Source organism: Peromyscus eremicus, chromosome 6 (genome assembly GCF_949786415.1).
Source record: "Peromyscus eremicus chromosome 6, PerEre_H2_v1, whole genome shotgun sequence".
Taxonomy (NCBI): Eukaryota; Metazoa; Chordata; class Mammalia; order Rodentia; family Cricetidae; genus Peromyscus; species Peromyscus eremicus.
Genome location: NC_081421.1, coordinates 112,380,202 through 112,395,352, shown reverse-complemented (window position 1 = coordinate 112,395,352; position 15,151 = coordinate 112,380,202). Strand labels below are relative to the sequence as shown.

Genomic DNA, 15,151 nt, shown 5'->3' with positions numbered 1-15,151 from the left:
TACTACAGAACAAAAATTCAAAGATCCTACTTAAAATGTATGAAGATTTCTGAGAGAATGGCAGAAAAACATCTGATGAGGCCCTGGTCCCGGGAGACAACACAGGTCACATTTCCCAAGAATTCAATCCTCTCCAGTATTGCTAGTAGTCTAAACTGGGGTCATCTTTGTGAATTCCTGGGAACTTCTCTAGCAACCAGTTTCAGTAGTTAGATCGGTGAATACCCTAGCTGTCATCATAGAGCCTTTCTCCAGTAACTGATGGAAGCAGATGCAGAGATCCACAGCCAAACACCAGGCAGAGCTCCAGGAGTCCAGTTGAAGAGAGAGAAGAGAGATTCTATGAACAAGGGGTATCAAGATCATGATGGGGAAACCTACAGAGAGAACCAAACCAAACTAGTTGGAACTCATGAAATTTAGACCAACATCTGCAGAGCCTCTATGGGACTTGACTAGGCCCTCTGCATAAGTGAGACAGTTGTGTAGCTTGATCTGCTTAAGGGAGCCCCTAGCAGTAAGAACAGGATCCATCCCTGGTGCATTTGCTGGCTTTTTGGAGGCCACTACCTATGGTGGGACACCTTGTAGAGCCCTGAGGGAAGGGGAGGGGCTTGGACCTGCCTCTACTGAATGTACCAGGCTCTGCTGACTCTCTATGCGAGGCCTCACCTTCTTGTAGGAGGGAATGGGGGTGAGTTCGGTGGGGGGGAGTCTGGAGGGGTGGGAGGAGGGGAGAGGGGAATGTCTGATTAGCATGTAAAATGAATAAAAATTTTCTTAATAAAGAAAAAGAATCTAATCCTACATACAGATGAAATAAACTGGGCATTCTGCTCCCCAGCATCTGAACAGACATGGCACTTTCATGCTGAAACTATTGGAGATTTCACATATTTTTAAGGTATATGGGGTATTTTCTAGAAGACATGGAAGTTTAGACTGGGAAACCTAGGGTCTAGTCAGTTCCTTGCAGTTGAAGATGTGTGGCAATCTATGCACAGCTTTCCCTTGAGATCTATACCTGTTTCCTTGGTAAGAGCACCCATGCCATGCAGAGGCCAATCCTTCAGGAACAATAGGCCAGCTCTGCTCTGAACTGATAGGCTACTTACTGAGACCACTTCTTAGTGCCCTTTGGATTTTACTATAAAAACAACCAGCTTTCACATACTATTAAGGTCTGATCACAAAACCTGAAGATACAAAGAAAAACCCTGAGTTTTCACCCTACAGAGAGATCAGTAATTATATCCCCTCACCGCTTTATAGCTAAAGATCTGGAAGTGGTATCAGGGTGACAATAGGAATCCAGTTTATAAACACAGCTTTAGACTTGAACTTATCTTGGGCAACATGCTTAAATTATTCTAAGTTATTACTTTTTAGAAAATGTATACTTCAACTTGAAATTAAATGCACTAATTTGGGCAAAATGACTTGAATAATGAAATTGTTAAATAAGGTTTTATGGATAGTTCATTAATATTAACAAAGTAAAATTCTTATGGTGATTTTTCTTCTATGTGGTAAATTCAGCTTCAACCTAAAGCTAGACAAGCCTTTTTCTGTGGATACAGTATTATATTCATTGTTTTCTAACATTTGACTTAATTTTCTACTTTCTACCATTACTCAATAATGGTATTCTAACAGCAGTGCCATTTTTATCTGGGTATTAGTAAATCGTAGCATTTCTGCTTCTATTATTTCACACAGGCTTTGGCTTTTTCATTTATATACAAGAGGAGAAAGCTTTGCACCATGTATTATCTTTATAGACTTTCATTATACCTAATTCTTGACAGGGAAATATTATGCTATGAACATCAATCTTGGGAGCTTTAGGTTGCTGGTTTTATTGCTATATCAAGCCCTAATTTTCATCAACTCAATACATAAGTTTCTACATTTCTGAATCACAAGACTTAAACTGTTATTGCTCATAGCATAAAATATAGGACCATTATCTCTTTGTCTGAGACTTGAAGCATATTCTTCTAAAATGGAATTTGCTTCCAAAGAACTTGAGAGCAATTTAAAATGAATGACTGAAAAGCTAATTTTATCTGCATTTGGCCACCCATCCATCAGAGAGATAATGTATGATATATTATCAAAAAAAGCAGCTGGAATTAACTGTCTGAATACGACTCTAGGCTGTTTTTAATATTTTTATTAAAATATCCTCTGGAAGACAACGGCTATGGTCTACATATCAAGAAACTTATCACTGGATTCATCCTTTAAATTCAAATAGTTGGATCAATAATGCCTTGAATGTATTACATATTTTGGATCTACTGAATATTTCTAACTTTAAAAGAAAAACTTTTTACTTCCAGAGAAATATTTTACAAACCACATCCTTCTATTACTGAGTGTGATACAAAGTTAACAAGCTAGTTGACATTCACCTACTTCTGAAACAGAAGAACTCTCTTATGCCCCAGGTAAGTTCTCCTGATCTCTGGCTTTCATTCTATGAACCCCTCTTGTTCTCTTGCTTACTACCTCTTTTATGTAAGTTCTACTGTGCACCTGAACAAAAAATTTAAAGAACTTTTTTTTTCTCCTCTTCATATAATTTACCAAGTATAAGATAAGAAAGTGGCCAGTTTCTTTTTCTGAACAGTTCAGCTAAGAAATTTGCATGATGAGGGGTTAATGAAGGCACATTTACATTAGAATATCGAGAGAACAAATAGACTTCAGAATCAAAGGGATTTGAAAATATGTATTTCTGAATAGGCTGCATGACTCATTTGAAACCACATTGTATACAGTGACATAAAAATTTGCATACACATGTATGAATATATTCACTTAAGTAATGTTTATTTAAAACACATACAATATATTACAATAAAAGGTATTTGAACTTATCTGCATGAGATTGAGCATAACCAACCTCCAACTGAAGTACTGTTCAAAAGGTTTCTGAAATATCCATCACAGGCAAACTGTTTAGTCAATAAAAACAAGGATTCATATTTGTATGTGTTGAGCTAAGTAAATAAAGCAAATTTTGGCTAATTTTTATATGCTTTATCTGTCAACAGAAAGGGGTATGTGTACATGTGTATGGAGGTGACTGCCCTGTCAAGTAAAAGGATGCATGAGGAAAAGCTTTGCAGCTGGCATTGGCAGACACTAGAGGTCATTACTTCTGGAGAGAAAATGTGGAAAGGTTGATGGGGAATGTTTGTCTTTTATTTGAAGGCTTTTCAAATCTACTACAGCTGGTGCAAATATATATATTTGGTATGACTTTTGAGTTGTTGCCCAAATTCAGAGATAGAGACACTGGATAACTCTCATGTAAAAAAATAGTGTAGCCTAGAATACCTTAGGATGCTTCATTAAGTTCAACTTTCAAAACCAAGAGCACTGACTCCATTAAAAATTACTCCATGTCTCCATTAAAACCCATGTTTGAGGACCATGGTATTTGCAAATATTTTAATTTGATTTACTTATTTCCAGCTTCATTTCACTTTTCTCTTAATTCTGTCCCAAATTCCTCAGTTCCATGACCTCTGACTTTGAACTAACATAGTTTACTACTGTTTTCATATTTTGTTCAGGAATTTATATTCGGTAATCATTTTCCATATGTTCAGTCCTAGCTGTTGTGGCTGAAGCTATACTTTATCTTCTTTATCTTTAAATGACATCTTACAGAAATAGAAATCACATGAAAGAAGATAATTTTTATGGTAATCTGAGTATATAATAGAAGTATTTTATTAGTCTTGTTATGCAAATACCGTATTTATAATTAAGTAATAATCCATTAGTGCTTTATTTTCTCCTTTAAATGCTTGATTTTAGCATATCAGAATGAATTGCTAATGTGTATGGTCCTCTCCAATGAATCATTGGAAATACCTGCCACTTTCTTACTCCCTTCTAGTGGTTAGCATTAGAAGTCCTATACTTCTATTATGAACCATAGTTGAAAATAAATAAGAGCACAAATAAGAATATTATAAAAGTTGGGTCTGGAGAGATGGCTCAGCATTTAAGACCACTGCCTGATCTTCCAGAGGAGTCAAAAAAACCACATGGTGATTCACACCCAGCTCTAACTACAGGATACAATGCCCTCTTCTGACCTCTGCCATCACCAAGCAAATGCATGGTGCACAGACATACATGAAGGCAAAATACTCATAAACAAAAAATAAATTTAAAAAATGAACAAATCAATAAAATGCTTAAATAGTTTAAAAATAATTTTATAAAACTCTATTAAACATTGATTGTAGTCAGAAGCTTTCCTGTGTCCCGGGCTGTCAGTGTTTAGGACAAATCTCTCCTACTTGCATCCCCCAAATGAACACACAGAGGCTTATACTAATTAAAACTGCATGGTCATTAGCTCAGGCTTACTACTGAATGGCTCTTACACTTAAACTCAGCCCATTTCTGTTAATCTATATGTCACCACATTTTCTGTGGCTTCACCTGTGTGCTATCACATGCTGCTCCCTGGACGGCGAGATGGCATCTCCTGACTCAGTCTTCCTCTTCCCAGAATTCTCCTTGTCTGCTTATCTTGCCTATACTTTCTGCCTGGCTACTGGCCAATCAGCATTTTATTTATCAACCAATCAGAGCAACATATTCACAGCACATAGAGCAATTTCCACAGCAATTGACAGACAAATAAGAAAACATAAGCTTGGTACTGATTTCATTACAATTTAACTAATGGGAAGGATTTATAGAAAAGTCTCCCCAAGATGTGGATATTTATTATTTTAATGTATTCACACCACACATTCTTGTGTCCTTTCTGGAAAATTATGTGACATAGTCAGCTTTTGTGTCAAGTGTGCCAGGCTCTGGTTCCCAGCTATCACATGTTAGAGTATGTGTTCCTGTGAAGGTATTTGTGACATGATTAACCTCATAGGTAATCTGGAGTGAAAAAAATTAATTATCCTAGATAATCTGAGTGTGTCTCAAGCAATCACTGAAAGGCCTCAGAGGCAGAATTGATGACCCTAGAATGCTCTACATCAGTTTTTAACTGAACAACTGAAAAATATAGGCAGACAAAACTCAAGTCATCAAAATCTCTCTCAACTTCCTGCTCATCCCCTTCACAGCAGGTGAAATATCCCTTCCTCTGAACATGACACCCAGACTAAGTTCACATTGTGGCTCCATTTCCATTGCCCCTTCTCTGTATACATCCAGTATCTACCAGATGGCCAGTCCATGCACAAGGGTGGTGCTTATTCACTTCTAAACATCCCATGTCTAGAGTGCCAGTCATAGAACTCAAAGCTTCCATTTCCTTTCAATTTGTAGTTATTCCTAAGGAAATTTTACAGTACAACACAGAATTGTATTGGAATTATTTCATTAACTAAAATCATAGGCATGAGAAGAAATCATTGTGAAATTATAGCAGAAATACATGTATCAAATGCTCTCTCTCTCTCTGTGTGTGTGTGTGTGTGTGTGTGTGTGTGTGTACACACACTGAGTGCATGAAGTATGTACTTATTAATATGTCTATGCTCATGTGGATGCACATTCATACGTGGGTATGGAGGGCAGAATATGTTGGGTATATTTCCTTGATCACCTTCCACTCTTATTTTTTGAGGCAAGATCTTTCAGTGAACCTGATGCTCATTGATTTGGCTGGGTTAGCTAACCAATGAGCTTCAGGGATCTGCCTATCTCTGTCTGCTGCTTCTACCTCTGGGGTTACAGGCACATGTGCTCTCTCTCTCTCTCTCTCTCTCTCTCTCTCTCTCTCTCTCTCTCTCTCTGTGTGTGCACGTGTGTGCATGTGTGTGTGTATGTGTGCGTGCGTGCATGTGTGTGTGCGTGCGTGCGTGCGTGCGTGTGTGTGTGTGTGTGTGTGTGTGTGTGTGTGGTGTGGTGTGTGGTGTATGTGTTCAGGGGATCTGAATTCAGTTCTTCATGTTTGAACTGTAGGCACACTACTGACACACTAAGCTATTGTCTTAGCCTCCAAAGGCATAACTCAAGTGTTTGTAAGTACAAATATACTATCAATATATATATATATATATAAAACTTAATGCAAATTTTAATACCATCTATCAGGAGCTATACCTGCTTTGGACTAAGTGAATTTTTTTTTTTTTTTTATGAAATATCAAAGGTTAAGTCTAACATGGTGTGAGTGGGAAGTCTTACAGCACATCTGGCTTTATTGTCTTCATCTATTGTGCTTGTAATACACTGATGTATTACATCACTCTTCCCATTTATAAACCTCTTCTTCCTTGGGGACTCTATATTTGCACTATATTGCTTCCTGTTGTGTCTTTGACCTTCCACTTTCTCCTTTGCTTCTTAAATATAGTCAGATACTTCTCAAAGTTTTGCCTCTGGTCTCTCCCTCGGGCATCTCATCACACCAGTGACTTCAATTATCAGATCATGTCACATGCATAACCTTCCCCTCCATTCTCTCTCCTTAAAACTCCCCGATGCCTTTGTATTGACTGAGAATGAAATCAGACTCTTCATCTAGGCCAACAAGGACTTTCCTGATTTGATTGCTTCTGCCCTCTACATCTCATGTCTTAGTCTCCTGTCCTCTCGCCAACATGTGGAGACAGACATCCTGGTACTGGAAGCTTTACCACACCACACTCATCCACTTGCACTTTCTTGAAGGGCAGTTCTTTTCCTCGTTGCCTTGAAGGTTACAGCTCAATTTGTCTCCCAGGCAAGAAGAGAATCAAGACCACAAAATCCAAATAAATGACTCCTAAAAAGGAGTTTTTTTCTGATTTCTTCTTATCATCTGTTATTTATTATTATTGCTATTTTTGTTATTATCTCAAATTAACTTGTTCACTAAGATGATTTTCCCCTTCACACATATCTCCAAGCTCCATGAATTAAGATATTTTCCATTTTGCTCAACACTGTGTCCTCAGCATTGAAATTACATAGACTATCAGTTCCTCATTTCTTATTATAACATTATTTTCACATTCTAAATAGGGTCCTTTATTAAGGTGTTATAAATAAATTAAAGAATAGAGTCCCTTGCTTTTTATTTGAATTATTATAAGAGCCTTGATATTGATTTTAACTGCCATGTGTTTTTCCTCCCTCAATTCTATCTCTACCTGCATTAGTCTGCTTTTCAATGTAGTGACAAAATACTAGAAATAAACAAGTTAAAAGGAAAAAAATCTTATTTTAGCTCATGGTTTGAGATCTCACATACATAACCTGGTCCACGGTCATTTGACTCCATCACTCTGGGACTCACATGACTCTGTTCATCTCATGGCAACCAGGAAGTAAACAGCCTGAGAGGAAGGAGCTGCTGACAGGATACACATGTCCAAACACAGGCTTCCGAGTACCAATTCCCTTTACTATGTCTCACCGGAATTTCTAACATTTCCGTATAGTCCATCAAGCCAGGAGATCCCCAGTGGATAAGATGGCTCCCTCACATCTCATGACTAAACATTGCTGCATTTGAGACTAAGCCGAAGCAGAGACATTTCAGATCCACACCATAATAGCAGTCCATGCGTACAATAAGTATAAAATTTTCAGAATGAAAGTGAAATTGTAACAGCTTCTGCTGGAATGTCTGAGTATTCTACAGAACATGGTCCCACACTCATTTAACATCCAATTTATTTACCAACACTCCTCCAAATTGGAATGTGGGAATTCTGTATCCTACAAATAGAATTTTTAAATTCCTTTCTTACTTCCACACATTTTGTGGCTTAGAGTCAGCATTCAGAATTGACTCCTCCATGTCTATTTCAATTCCATTAAAATATTCCTTTTTAGTCTTTTCAAATATAACTATCCCTTGCTGTTAAGCTGTGAAAGTCCTGTAATGCAATTGGAGAGATGAATGATTTTACTTCAGGCCAGGGCTACCATCTCCCAGGTTTTAAAACTTTTTCTCAATTGAAGTGAACTTATCTATAGCTGGTGACTTACTTTAGGAACTACAAAAAAAAAAACCTGCTATCTATATAGATAATGTATCATAAGTCAAAGCTTTGTGTAATCTCTAGCTTTCTCATTATAAACAATGCATTCATCTTTACCTGCTATAGAAAATTTCATGTTTATACAACACCACAGACCAAAAACTTCAAATACCTGTAACCTAGCTTTAAGGAACTTTCATAATATTCTCAAAACTCTGTGTGTGTATATGTGTTTGTGTGTGTGCACTTGTGTGTATATATGTTTATGTTGATACTGTGTTTAGAAGGCTAAGCTCCAACAGTAGAGACAAATAGCACCAATTAAAAATAAGTTATACTTACAATATTGGAAAATATGAAAAAGATGGGAATATGTTGAAAATGAGAGTGCTCAGTTTCTGTGATGTAATGGTCACCCTTAAAATTAACACACTGAAATGTGACTACATAGTTTATCATACATTTAAAAGATATGACAATGAAAAAAACTGAGATTTCCCGTACATATTGAAACTCTGCTTACTCTGTTTTTTTATTCTTCTGTGATACATTACATCCAGCCTGCAGTTGCCCTTCCCTCTACTCTTCTTAGTCCCCCCTCCTTAAATAAGTTATTCTTTCAATTTAATAAAATGACTTAATACACATAAAAACCCGTCATCTTTAAGTCCACATGGCAGTTCATGAGCACAGAAAACATCAAAATTTAAAAGTAGACTACTACAGAGTTGTCTCAAATCAGAAACTGATAGTTAAATCTTGCCTCTTGCCACTTTTTCATTTCCTACATAAAAACTATCAACAAGTGCTTCTCTATGTGTGGCTTTATATGATTGATAGATCTCACCCTTTCTATGTTTCTGATTCTATTGCAATCATTTTTTCCCAGAACATTTCAACATCTCATAACCAGTATCCTTTGCCTCCTGCAGACATACACAGTCTGGCTCTTGCTCCTTGGTTTAAAGTACTGTCGTCCCTCATTTCCTGTCAGCATGGTACACAAAAGCCATAATAATCCCTTGGTGTTTATCTCTGGACACATAATTCTTGCAGATAATTCACCTGGTAGTTTATTTAAAGTGTTTTACTTTTTAAAATTTATTTTTCTTTTTGAGATTATAATATAATTATATCATTTCCCCCCTCCTTTTCCGTCATCCACACCCTCCCATATACTGAACCCTTGTTTTTTTAAAAATCATCTTTTATTCATTAATTGTTGTTATATGTATGTGTGTGTTGATGTTTGACTTCCTTAGTAATTATTTTTTTAATGCTACTACACTTTCATTATTAAAATTACACTAAGGTATTTTCATAGATTGACTTCTACAAAACAGCCATTGGATATATGCACATGTTTGTGAATAGTCACATAGCTTTTAAAGATACAAATATGATCATGTTGAACATGTTTTTCATGCTTTGGCTACTGATTTACACAGTATATTCTCTGGTTCCTTGGAATCATTACTTATAAGAAAATTGTTTATATTATAAACCTATTATGTCCCAACTACAATTCTGCAATGTTAACGTAAGTTAACATTCCCAATGTTAAAGATAAAACAGTGCTACATATTTATGGGCTTGGTGATGTTTCAACAACACTCAAATTTCTACACATTTTACAATAAATGCAAACATGCATCACAGCTGTTACCAACATCATTGCTATCCTGAGCTCCAGGTAGTTATGCTATAAATGTATGTGTTTCGACATTTTTAGAAAATGGTATTTCTGCAGCTGGTGCTATAATTGAAGGAAAGAGTTAATTCTGCTGATGAGCAAGAACATTGAATGTGAACCTCTGCCTTTGTATCAGATCTGTGTGGATGGATCCAGTGGCATTCTTATACTGAACTGAACATAAAATGTACTGACATGAAGGACAATATGCCCAACAGACTGAAGAAGATGGAAAGGCTATGGATCACCTCCAGCATACTGTAGGGTGGGTTAATGTTTCTCAATGTCACCTCCCCTGCCACTGGAAATCAGAATGCTTGACACCTGGACACCAAATTACTAAAGCTTCAAGCAGTGACACTTCCTTCTCCATGTGAGGCCTGGCTTCTCCTTGACAGTTCGCTCTTATGGTCCCTTCAGGCTCCTTGGCCTTTACTCCATCCTTTAACCTCCATCACTAATTAAATCTGGACAACTCTTCGGTGAAAATAGTTTCCTTCAAAGTTTTCATTCAGTGTTCCCCTCTGGGCAATTTTTGTCACTTTAGTCTAGCCTGCCCTCTTTACATGAAGTTTAAAGAGGTGAGCTATTTTTTATAAGATTAAAAAAAAAAAAACCCTTTTTCAAGACCTAAATCTAACTTGATGCTTCACATAAGGACTAGCATATGAAACCTGACAAAATCTTCAGCCGTGAAATATTAGTTTTAGAAGTTTATGGATAAACAAAACGTTCTAAGAACTCTGATCTCACTTGAGGTAGCTAAAATTTTAAGACATTGTCTGGTAACAGTTTTATTTGGGATCTAATTAAATTCTGTATTCAAAACAAAACAAAACAAAACAAAAAACTGCCTAATATAGTTGGGCACATCGTCAGTGAATTTGTTTTGGAAATCATATTAGACCTCAGAATTAAGCAGTGCCATTAATGTTATTATCTATTTAGGAAAAGAAAAAAAGTGGAGATGAAAAAATATGGAGTTAATTCCCCAGAATATGGTCTTGATCATTGTTTCCTCTCTAGAAATAAAATAAAAACGTAAGTAGTCAACCACTTTAGACTTACTTCCATATCTTATAAGTAGTCCTTCAAAATTGTTTATTTATTTAAACGTGTAATGATCAGGCATAGAGATCTCTGGGCTGGTCACAGGTAGTTATCCCTAGGGAAATGAGCTTCTCCATCACTTGATGTCCAGAGAACTATTTCTCAGCCTAGTAATTGCTACCTATACTGTTTTCAAAAGAGGCTAGGGTTGTGTTCTTGTGTTTTGTTTTTGAGGCAGAGTCTCAAAGACATAGCTCATTCTACCCTGGAGCTCACTCTGTAACACAGACTGATTTCAAATTCATGATCCTTCAGCCTCAGCCTCCTAAGTGCTGGGTTAACAACCATGTACCATCATGCCTAACTATATGAAAATTTCATTTTCAGCTATATTGTGAAAAACAACTTTTAAAATATCTTAGATAAATGAATACTTGGATATAAAACATTTGTGCGTGCCTCCAAGACAATTTCTATGTGTATCAGAGGAATTGTTAGGGAATCTAGATGTTTCTTGCTTGGTAAACATGACTGAGTTACAGAGGATGTTGCTTTCTACATTCTGGAAATGTATTTAAGAAGAGAATTCTCTGGTATGACTATGTTTAGCAATAAAAACAAGACTACAAAACAAACAACCATAAAGCACTTACAATAGGCCAGGTACCCCATTGTGGATGTTAGATTCATTCTCTCATTTATTTCCCACAGTAGCACCATGTGTAATATCATTATTTCCATTATAAAGATGAAAATACTTACCTTCATGAAATATACATATCTAATAAATATCAGAAATAGTCTTTGACTATTAGTTAGCACCTTGGCTTAGAGAACCACCTGATATGAATCCACTCTATGAAGTTGTTCATGAAGATACAAACATATATTTATTAATTATAGGCAAAAATGAGAACTATGCCCCAAGCTTCCACATAACCATGTTTCCTGGTCTCCTCAGAGATATCAGCAATATGTTTTATTTTTTTTTAAATTTGTATTACTTTCTAATTCCATGTACATGCTTGTATACATTGCTTTTAATTTCCTATCAAAGTTGATTTGTGGGCGGGAGAGATAGTTCAGCAGTTGAGTGATTGCATCTCATTTAGAGGACTGTAACACGAATCTTAAAAGGTCTTATTAATAAAAACAAACCTGGAGCCAGGTAATGGGGTCAACGCTGGAAGGTCAGAGAAGCAGAACAAGCCACAGCCATCTCACCTTGCCAATTCCTCAGCTGATCCTGTTTTCCTCAGACTGGTAGCCTCTCAATCCTCATCCAGAATGAATCTCAGCTGAACTGTTGCTCAAAAGCCTAAAAGTTTAACCAGCCAAAAGCTTCTAGTTCCTGGTTTTCATGTTTTATATACCTTTCTGCTTCCTGCCATCACTTCCTGGGATTAAAGGTGTGAGTGCCATGCCTGGCTGTTTCCAGTGTGGCTTTCAACTCACAGAGATCCAAATGGATCTCTACCTCCCGAGTGATAGGATTAAAGGCGTGTATGACACCATTTTCTAGCCTCTATGTCTATCTAGTGGCTGTTCTGTCCTCTGACCCCAGATAAGTTTATTAGGATGCACAATATACTGGGGGACACAATATATCACCACAGAGGACCACAGTTCAGTTCCTAGCACCCATGTTGTATGGCTTACAATAGCCTGTAATGCCTGTTCTTGAGGCTCCAACTCTCTCTTCTGGCATTCTAGTGTACCTGTACACACACGCACACTAACAAATTTATTTTAAAATAAAAAATGTAATGTGTATATTAAATCAACTCAAGTCCACAATATAGAAAAAAACCAATAAGACTTTGAATAGACTATGTCTAGCAACCCATTAATAATTTGCTGTTTCACAGAATTAGGTATTAACACTGGTAAAATTGCCATCAAATAAATGATAATAAACTGAGGTAATGTGGAAAAAATAAAGGACACTCGGGTAGAGGAGGATGATATGTGGTGTGACGTGAGAATCTAGCCCTGGTCTTTTGTGATATGGGAAAAGGACATGTTTGGACACTGTCCATTGCCTTCGTAGAGTGTCCAAAAGGAAATGGGAGTTGATCACATTTGCTAATACAGAGAAATCGGCTATTTGTGGGAAGGGAGATGGCATAGCTTGTTGTGTTAAGGAGGCATTTTATCAAAAAGGCACTCGTGTCTAGAAAATAGAGGTCTTTTTAGGAAAGCATATCCTTCCTGTCTTCCACTCCAGTAAACTTGAGGAGTGAAAACACATTTGTGAGTGCAGCAAGTTCATTGACATTAGCAGCATATCATTTTCCCAAAGTCTGAAAGAGCAATGGATTGATTTCATGGTTCACAGTAGGACAGGGTAGTGCAGCATGGCTCACATGTCTTTTGGAAACAATATAAATCCATAGAGCTATTTCAAGGCCTCATGAAGAGGTGATAAACTGCTGGATTTGGTTACACATTTCCTTCTGTGGGGATGATTTCATCCCCTCCTTTTAGATAAGTCAGACAGATTTGTTGTTTTCATGCTCCGTTTTTCTTCAAATTTACTCTAAATGAGCAGGTTGATTTCAGGGCATGTCTCTTAACTCCCTCTTCTTCCGCTTGGGTTCAACTCGAGTTCTTGTGAAATCATTACCCTTTCTGTACCTTCAAGATGGACTGCCACAGAACCAAATTACAAAGTAAACAAAAGGAAGTTAAGAATGTGTTCCTCAGGGATATGCTGTTTGTGAAGATGTGGGCACAGAATCACACAGCGCTTGTGAAAGCGTCTCCTCCACAGCATGGGCTGTCTCTACATCCTAAGCCTATGACTCTCTGAAGCACACAAAGCCCCTCAGGTCAGAAAGCCACTTGGCTCTCCTCCCAAAAAGAGCCACATCCAAATCAAAGCAGACAATCTCCTTTCAAAAGTTGGAAGTGCAAAGAAGCAAGGCAATAAGAGGCATTTGCTTGTCTTGGCAATCACTGCCAGTCCTTCAGGGAGAGCTTTGTTTGTAAGATCTGTCAAGAAAACAAAGCTCCCTGTTCTTCGTGCATTGGAAAATCAACTGAACATCACTGAGTCAAAGACTCTAAACATATTCTTATGATGCTCAGTAGCAATTTATCTGTTCACTTCTGGTTCTTTCATATTCTCGAGAACCATAACACATGTCTAAAACAAAGAAACAAATTCTTTATCACTCATTACCTACAAGTCTGACCCTTCCCAGAAATGACTAGGTTAGGGGGGAAATAGCACCCTACAGTAATTGTTACATAGTCAGTACACATCTCTGAGAGCTCCCACAGTTTCATCACCTGCTAAGTGGGGGAGAGGGGAAGTGTGCTGCTTTTATTTTCCTATCATCTGCTCCTTGTTTGTATCATAACCAGCCCCACACTCTCTTGGTCCATGTGGCCATCACTCCCTCTTTAGTCTCATAGCATTCCAGTCTTCTGACCATAATTACCAGTTCAGCATGAGCACATGACTGAAGGCTGTGGAACTAAGATGAAATCTGGGATTCCAATGTAGTGGAAGATGAATGCTGAGGGCATGAGCTGTTAGTAGGGAATGTGAGGGTCACCTTAATGTAGGACAGAAAGAGCTGGTTTTCATGAGGCATAGCAATAGAAAGGCAGAGCAGAGAGGTGTGGCAAGAGTGTGCACAAGCTGCCATCCAGGTCACTAAATCTGACTAGGGTGGAAAGCAGTGTGGCCTCATTGCTGAGTTTTAATCTTGTATGAAACAACAATTTTGGTTTTCCTTTTGTCTTAGGGTTACTTAACCTGTGCTTCTTTCACATGTACAGAGGTCCCTAATTATTAAAATGGAATGACTGAAGTGACCTGTCAACAGGAATATTTTAAAGAACTTCTTACTTTTAACAACATAAAAACTAAAACCCATTTGACTTTACCAAATATAATTGGATCATTATGTGGGATGATGAGCAAGGAGACCCAACAGAAAACAAGAACTAATCAAGTAACAACCATTTGCCCTCTCCATTTTTATGCCAAAATCCCTCTAGATATTCAGAACAGAAAAAAAATTAGGAAAATTGTGGACTAGGCAGAATATAGGGATATCATATTGGACAACTCTAGGGGGCACCATTAACACTTTAGTTTGTATTAACATCAACCTTGGAGTTATGAATGTAGGGAAAGCCTAGCCCAACTGCCCTTAGCCAGCTGGTGGACTGGGCCAGGAAAACACTTGCAAGTGTTTTCAATCACCATAATGGTTCTTCTTGGCTGTTTCATTGTATAATTAACTGATTATTGTCTGCTGTATTTGCATTTGGGGGGCAGATTTCTGGCAGACAGCTGGCACCACAGGTTTACCATGACACAGAACAGACACAAATTGCCTTCCCTTGTTTGACTATGTTTGTTATTGAGCCCCTGGCTGTAGATGTAATTCTCAATGTTAAAAGCCCAAGAGGTCAGAGCACT

At 37.5% G+C, this 15,151-nt stretch overlaps 1 protein-coding gene across 2 annotated transcripts in view; it reads right to left on the bottom strand.

The window, feature by feature from the left end:
* Positions 1-15,151, bottom strand: part of Unc5c (unc-5 netrin receptor C) — a 350,025-nt gene that overhangs the window by 150,285 nt on the left and 184,589 nt on the right. The window lies entirely within an intron of this gene.